Here is an 8,361-nt window from a genome sequence, read left to right as displayed (position 1 = left end):
TATAGCTGGTTTATAGTGTTCTATCAGTTTTCTATTGCACAGCAAAGTGACCCAGTCACACGCACATATATACTTTCTTTTTCTCACATTATCCTCCATCATGTTCCATCACAAGTGACTGGATATAGACATCTGTGCTCTACAGCAGGATCTCATTGCTTAGCCACTCCAAATGCAATAGTTTGCATCTATTAATCCCAGATTCCCAGACCATCCCACTCCTTCCATTTCCCCCTTGGCAAACACAAGTCTGTTCTCCAAGTCCATGAATTTTTTTTTCCTGTGGAAAGGTTCATTTGTACCATATATTAGATTCCAGATACAGGTGATATCATACGGTATTTGTCTTTCTCTTTCTGACATTTCACTCAGTATGAGAGTCTCTAGTTCCATTCATGTTGCTGCAAATGGCATTATTTTGTTATTTTTATGGCTGAGTAGTATTCCATTGTGTATAGGTACCACACCTTCTTAATCCAAACATCTGTCAGTGGACATTGTGGTTGTTTTCATGTCTTGGCTATTGTGAATAATGCTTCAATGAACATAGGGGTGCATGTGTCTTTTTCAAGGAAACCTTTGCCCAGATATGTGCCCCAAAAGTGGGATTGGTGGGTCATATGGTAGTTCTGTATTTAGTTTTCTGAGGTACCTCTATACTGTTTTCCATAGTAGTGGTACCAATATACATTCCCACCAACATTGCAGGAGGGTTACCTTTTCTCCACACTCTCTCCAGCCTTGTTATTTGTGGACTTGTTAATGACGTAAGGTGGTACCTCATAGTAGTTTCGATTTGCATTTCTCTAATAATCAGTGATACACATCTCTTTTCATCTCTGAATCTGTTCTGTTCTTCATCTTATTTTCTTGTTTATATTTGTCAAGTGTTTATGTTTATATTTTCCAAAGACCAAGATCTTGTATTGATTTCTGTACTTCGTCTCTTGGTATTCTTGGTAATTGCTCTTGATTTTGTTATCTTGTTCTTCTTTATACATTGAGAGTTCTTTTTTTTAATTTTATTTTTCTTTTATAGGGCCACACCTGTGGCATATGGAAGTTCCTGGGCAAGGGGTTGAATTGGAGCTGCAGCTGCTGGCCTAAGACACAGCCACAGCCACAGCCACAGCAATGTGGGATCTGAGCCGCATCTGCAACCTATACCGCAGATGCAACCTATATCACAGCAATGCAGGATCCTTAACCCACTGAGGAGGCCAGGGATTGAACCCGCATCCTCATGGTTATCCTTAGGGTTCTTAACTCACTGAGCCACAATGGTAACTCTTCCTCATACATTGAGAGTTCTTTTTGTCTTTACTTCTAACTTCTTAAGTTTTATTATTTATTTAGTTTTGGTTTTTTGGGCCACACCCATGGCATATGGAAATCCCCAGGCTAGAGGTCAAATCAGAGCTGCAGCTGCTAGACTCCGCCACAGCCACAGCAACAGAGGATCCCAGCCATGTCTGCAATCTACACCACAGCTCACAGTAATGCCAGATCCTTAACCCACCGAGCAGTGCCATGTCCTCATGGATACTAGTTGAGTTCATTAACTGCTGAGCCATGACAGAAACTCCCAATTTCTAACTTCTTAGGATTTAAATGTGTTTAATTTAAATAAAAAAGATGGAATGTATCTATGTATAATTGAATCATTTGTTTTACAGCAGAAATTAGCCCAATATTGTAAATCAACTACACTTCAATAAAAATTTAAATCTAAAAAAATCTGAGGAGTTCCCGTCGTGGCACAGAGGTTAATGAATCCGACTAGGAACCCTGAGGTTGCGGGTTCAATCCCTGGCCTTGCTCAGTGAATTAAGGATCCGGTGTTGCTGTGAGCTGTGGTGTAGGTCACAGATGAGGCTCGGATCCTGTGTTGCTATGGCTGTGGTGTAGGCTGGCAGCTGTAGCTCCGATTAGACCCCTAGCCCAGGAACCTCCATATGCCATGGCTGTGGCCCTAAAAAGACAAAAGACAAAAAAAAAATCTGAACGCTTGACCTGAAAAAAGTTAAACAAATAAAACAACTTAAGGTTAATAACTGCTTCTGACTAGAGCTTTGGTCCATCCTCTTACTATACAACAATAGTACTTGGGTAAACTATTTAATAGTTCCAAGTTTCACTTCCTGCAAATGCAAACAGAAATAAAATATTACTTACTTCAAAGGTTTGTTGTGAGAGTCACATGAGGTAATGCATAGAACATATTTAGCTGAGTACCTATCACATTTAAGTGCTCAACAAATCTTAGCTGCTATTGATTTTATAATTTTGGTGTTTTCTAATCTATAGTGATCATTTGTCCTCCTTCTTTGACTCAATTTTTATTTAGGAGTAACTTTTAAACTTTTTATTTTGGAGTATTTTGTTTAAATTTAAGAAAATAATTTGCAATTTTTCCATTGAGTTTTGAGAGTGTATTCTGAACAAGTCTTGCTTTGGAGAACTTATTTCCATTTTCTTCGTGTAATAGGGTATTGCCATTTAAAAAATAAGTTCCTGCTTATTTTCTGTCTTGAAGATGTGACTTTTAATATATACCAAACTCTCTAGGTTCTTTTTTATTTTTATTCAACCTCTTTAGTATAAATCCATATGATGTAACAAAGTTTCCTACCATAATGATTATTTAGTTAAAATTTATTTATATTAGTTTTTGTGTATTTTGATTCTTTGCTACTTGGCACATACCTTTGATAATGAATATGACTACATTCAGATTGCTTCTTAAAAGACACAATTCTCTTTGCATTGTTAATAATTTTTATCTTGAATTCTACTTTGGCTGATATGGACATTGTGGTTGTTTTCATGTCTTGGCTATTGTGAATAATGCTTCAATGAACATAGGGGTGCATGTGTCTTTTTCAAGGAAACCTTTGCCCAGATATGTGCCCCAAAAGTGGGATTGGTGGGTCATATGGTAGTTCTGTATTTAGTTTTCTGAGGTACCTCTATACTGTTTTCCATAGTAATTTTTGTTGTCATTTTGTTTGCGTTTTACCGATATATCTTAGCTTATCCTTTATTTATAACCTTTCCAAGTCATTTTGTTTTAAGTTTGTCACTTGTAAACAGCATATTGTTGAATGTTGTTTCCTACTCCAATCCGAGAGTCTTTGCCTTTTAATTGGGGAGTTCAACACATTTACATACATTGTCGTAACTGATATGTTTGGTTACTTCTGTCATCTTGTTTCATAGATTCTATTTTCTGTGCCTCCTTGCCATTTTCTGTGTTTCCTCTCTTGATATTTGGACCATATTTTGTTTGCTTTTGTCTTTTAAAGAGATTTTAAAAAGAGAACTTCTGTTTTAAATTCTACCAATTATGTCTTTATCTTATACACATTTAAATCAATATTACTCTAATTATGATATTGAAGAACAAAATAATACCATTGGTTCCATCACCAGATACTAGGTTTTTACTTTTCCTATCTCCCTGGGCAAACTTGTAGTTTATGGCAGAAGCTCTTTTCTTCTGTTTCCAAAAAACTTTTAAGGAAAAGTTGAAAAAGGGTCTTTCAAATACTTCTGACACCTCAACAATTTAATTTTTTTTTCCTGATAAACATTTTGTCACTTTGCGACACTGGAAGGAATTAGGGAGGTGATGGGTCAAGGCTACATCAAGTTAAGAACCTCTTTGGTGAAATCTGTCACTAAGCTCCAGCTACGCTGTCCTGACTTCATTCTCAGGCACAGAAACACTTTCCCCACCACTGCATCTTTGACCATGGCTTACCCTGTTCCTTCACTCTCCTTTAAATGTCATCTCCTCAGAAAGCTCTTTTAAAACTAAAACAAAAGTAAATCTCTTTTAAAACTAAAACAAAAATAACACTTTGTTATTTTCTTTCCTAGCTATTTTCCTAATAACATCTGTCATAATATTATCATACACTCACTCATTTGTTTGCTTGTTCAAAATCTGTGACTTTGATTAGACCAAAAGGACAAAAACTGGTTTTTTTGCCACAGTCTACACTAATCCTAGCAGTGTACCTGATACAGTGGATGCTTGGGAAATGTTTGTGGAATGAATGAATGAATTGAGCATTAAGTGTGGCAGTGTAAGAGACTGTTATACCCTTTTTAAATTTTCTCAACAAAGTCTCGGCTTAAGCCAAATAGCACAAATATCTAATACAGTACCCAGGCACCTTGAACTATGTAATCCTCATCCCCAGAATTTCTTGAGAACTAGATAGTTCCCAAATACACTTTGGCTCTGGATTTAACAACTGTAATGCTATCTGTGTTCATCAATTCCAGCCAGGTATAGTATATGCTCCATCTCTCCATATCCATGGCTGCTATGTATCTGCCATCTCCTGGAGATCTCCTCAAGGTACCAACACATTTGTGAGACCCTGAGGTCTCTTTTATTGCTGTGTTGTATATTAACATGGTAATACCAGAGTCCTCATTTTGCAGAACACAGCTAGGCTCCTCACTGCAGTGAGAAAGTGCAGGTCTTCTACTCCACTCCATGACAAGCTTTGTCATGAGTCCAGCAACAGTGTTAATGGTCACTCCAAATGCCTCAGGTCCTTCATGAAATAAGTTTCCTATATTTGCTATATGATTAGCTCAGGTGCCATTCAGTGGGGTTGAGTGTGGAACAGACACCAATCTGACTTCCTCCCCGCCCCCCCCCCCCCGCGATCATTCTGACTTCTGCACATATCATCTCTACCTCTCTAAGGACTAAATAGAGCAAAATATTATGCTTCAGTTATATGAAGATCTACTACAATCAGTCTTCCTCCTTTATTTACTGATTTTTCTCAGACATGATGATAAGGCTTATGATAAGCTCTCTAATATACATATATAAGTGATAAGGGTCAATTAAATATTACAGTTCAACATTTCTGTAAGTTATCCTATGTCTTCTTGGGAAAGATTCTTTATACCTCACCTGAGAAGTAGCTTTACTCTAAGATTTAGCTAAAAGAAAAACAAAAACTTTGTGATTTTATGATAGTGGATGTGTTTCTAGTGAAAAAGTTGACTAGTAGGCAACAAATTAGAATGACCAAATTTTTAGACCATTGTCTGAAAATCAGTTTTTGGCATCTTCTGAGTCTACCTAGAAGCCTACAATATACTAGCTAGAGAGAAGTCTTTAATCCTCATTGGTCCAAGCCCTCCAAAAACTATAGGCGAATTTGGTTGGTGTCAAGGAGAGTGAAGAGAAGAGAGGCATTTGCTGATTTGATTCCATTCTCTGATTTCACTCTTCTTCAGCAGGGACACATATCTCCCCTTACACTAGCCAACTTATGGAAGTTTGTACTCCTATAGTGGGACCTATGAAAAGAAAGCCCTGGACTTATTTCTCCTCTTCCACCAGGAACAAGGCAAGTGGCAATTTTCCTACCTATGCTAAGTGATCATAGATATGGCCACCACTTACACATGGAGTAATTCCTCTTTTACTGGCAAAGCAATTCCCCTCCAAAAAAGTGTTATTATATATTGTGGCATCCAGAATTTCCCTTCAGGGCATGGAGAATTTTGTAGGAATCAAGGGCAATTTTAACATCTTTCTCTTGAAAAAAAATTCCTTATCTGTTTCTTGGACATAATGAAAGTGCTTCACTGGGCATTTGGAAAGTGCTTCATTTCCTTTACTGAAGGAAGAAGCAAATGGAGTAATCAGCACAAGAGAGGGGATGAGAAAAAGACACTACAGTGGCCTCCTTTTAAAGAATGGGACAGTAGAAGGGTAAATAAGTTATGTCATTGTAGTTACTAAACACTATCGATTGAAGAGAGTTAATAGGGGACTAATTAGGGAAAATCCCACGAAATGAGATAATATAGACCTGGAACTGTAGAGAGCATCTGGTCAAACTTCTTTTATTTTTCAGAGAAAGGAACAGAGTCCCAGAAAAGAGCACTGTGAGTCACATAATTAGTTATTGGCAGAACCAACACCAGAATGAAGCTTTCATGACTCCTTGAACTGTCCTTTTCTTCCTGAAACCTGGACAAACCAAAATCATTCAGTAAGTATGCATCTCTCCAAGCAACTGAAATTTTAGTTTTTAACTGTTTATATGTTGAGTTTTCATCTTTTCAATTAAACTTTTTGTTCCTATAGGGTGGTACTTAAGTAAGATTGTCTCTTGGATATAGTGCAATGTCTGATACATACAGAACACAATAACATGTTTATTCTATGTGGCAATGAATGATAAAATGTGGTTCTACTGTTTTTTTGTTTTGTTTTGTTTTGTTTTGCTTTTTAGGGCTGCACCTGCAGCACATGGAAGTTTCCAGGCTAGGGGTCGAATCAAAGCTGTAGTTGCCAGCCTACACCACAGCCACAGCAACACCAGATCCGAGCTGCATCTGTGACCTGTACCACAGCTCACAGCAATACCAGATCCCTGACCCACTGAGCAAGGCCAGGGATCAAACTTGCATCCTCACGGATCCTAGTAGGATTTGATGGAAACTCCCAGATGTGGTTCTTTGTAATTGAACTGATGAGCTTTTCTCTTTTTTTTCTGTCCAAGTATCAAAATTTTCTTGCAGATTTGTTCCTTTTGAAATGGAAAGCAATTCTAAAGAGTAGTAATAAATGCTACCAAGTCTTCATAGGTAGATTTGTGTGATGTTTCTTTGTGTCATTGACTCCCCAGTATTTCCTCATATATTTGGGACTCATCCTCTCTGGAGCAGGAAAGGGCGTGCTCTTTGATTTATAACTAAGCTTTCCATTTTAATCTTTTAGTATTCTCACACAATTTCTTTCGTCTTATTTTGAGTGTAATGATGGTTCATTTAATGACTTATAAGGATCAAATCTGAGTCTAAGGTTCTAGGATAATTCTAAGGAAACTCAGTTGTTAATTCTCTTTAAAAAGTTGCTAATTCTGACCCAAATCTCCATCTTTTATTTCTTCCAAAGAAAAAGACTGCAACCATGGTAAAGGGTAAATGTTCTTTTCCCTTTGGGGCCAGATAAAATCCAAGGCGTCTTTTAGGTGGGTTACGTGGCCTTCTAGGAATTACCTAGAATATGTCATGGAAGGAGACATCATTGTTTAGGAATGAGAGGCATGTCATATTGGGTATGAGGTTTAGGAAGGAATATTATGGTCTTTCAGGAGTCCTTAAAGTTTACCCTGGCTTTGCCCTCTCGACATTGTTTATATTTATCATTGCTTGCATGAAGTAGGCTAGAGATGCTTCACATCATGACATAGGTTTTTCCTTCAGTGCCGGCCCTGTCCTAACTTCTGGGTCTGTAAATAAGATATCCAAAATAAGCTGTTTGGTTTTATAAAATGTTTTAAAATTTTTAGGAAGACAAAAGTTTTAGTTCAGACATTCACCGGAATAAATATATGTATATACACATATATATACATATATGTGTGTATGTATATGTGTGTATGTGTGTATATACACACATATATGTATGTAATAATGTATATACGCATATATATGTGCATATATATATTAATATTTTGAACAGATAAGGATTCTAACACAAGCCAAAAAGGTATTGCACATTAGTGAGCATCTTTATCATTTTGGAAACATGGTAAGATTTCATGTTTATATAAAGTACAATATTCACTTTATTAAGGTTAGATAGGGATATTTCTTTTCCTTGGGGAAATATTGTAAATAAGACACTTAATTTAGAAAACTTTCTTTTGCATTGTCAAAAACAAAATCATTGAAGTTTTGTGGTCCTAAAAGAAGCTGACTTGAGCCCACATTTTTGCACAGCATTGTACCTAGGTAGTTAAGTGATTTCTATTTCAGAGTAGAAGGGATAATCTATGCCAGATTATTTTAAAGGTAAGAGAAGAGCCAAAATTCGTGGAGCCATAAACTTTTGTCATTTGTATTTCTCTTTAAGAAAAATGATACAAATTTCAAGACATGAAATTCCCGTGGCTGCTCCAATGCCCCTGCCCACACTTAGTGTAACATATGGCAACAGAGAATTCAAATTAGAGTGAGGCAGCAGTCTTAATGAATTTGAATTAAAAATATCTTCCAAAAGTATTACAAAAACAAAGTTACATCCTATTAGAGACCCTCCCGAGCACTTTCAAGAGGCCCGTGCAAGTGAGGGCTCCTAAACTGTATTACTTTAAAAGGGTGAAAGTGCTCGGGTTTTACAATCTATTCCTACCTCACAAATCCTTATTGGGGACATACCATGTACAATGGAAGGAGCAAATACAAATGTAAGATCTCCTTCTGCCTTCAAGGAACTTGAACATTTCAAAAAAATGTGAATTCTGTTAAGCCCATGGAGACCCATCCTGCTTCTTTCTTTTTCCATAGTCTGTAGATCTAGGTTTGGGT

General features: G+C 36.9%; 1 long non-coding RNA gene across 1 annotated transcript in view; it reads right to left on the bottom strand.

The window, feature by feature from the left end:
- Positions 1-5,870: 5,870 nt before the first annotated feature.
- LOC125122201 (uncharacterized) overlaps positions 5,871-8,361 on the bottom strand; it is a 119,552-nt gene continuing 117,061 nt past the window's right edge. The window contains exon 6 of the long non-coding RNA XR_007133727.1: positions 5,871-6,013. This is a non-coding gene — a long non-coding RNA (uncharacterized LOC125122201). The remainder of the gene's footprint in view (positions 6,014-8,361) is intronic.

This window comes from Phacochoerus africanus, chromosome 3 (assembly GCF_016906955.1).
Source record: "Phacochoerus africanus isolate WHEZ1 chromosome 3, ROS_Pafr_v1, whole genome shotgun sequence".
Lineage (NCBI taxonomy): Eukaryota > Metazoa > Chordata > Mammalia > Artiodactyla > Suidae > Phacochoerus > Phacochoerus africanus.
The sequence above is the reverse complement of the archived record's forward strand: the minus strand, read 5'-3'. Positions and strand labels throughout refer to the sequence as shown.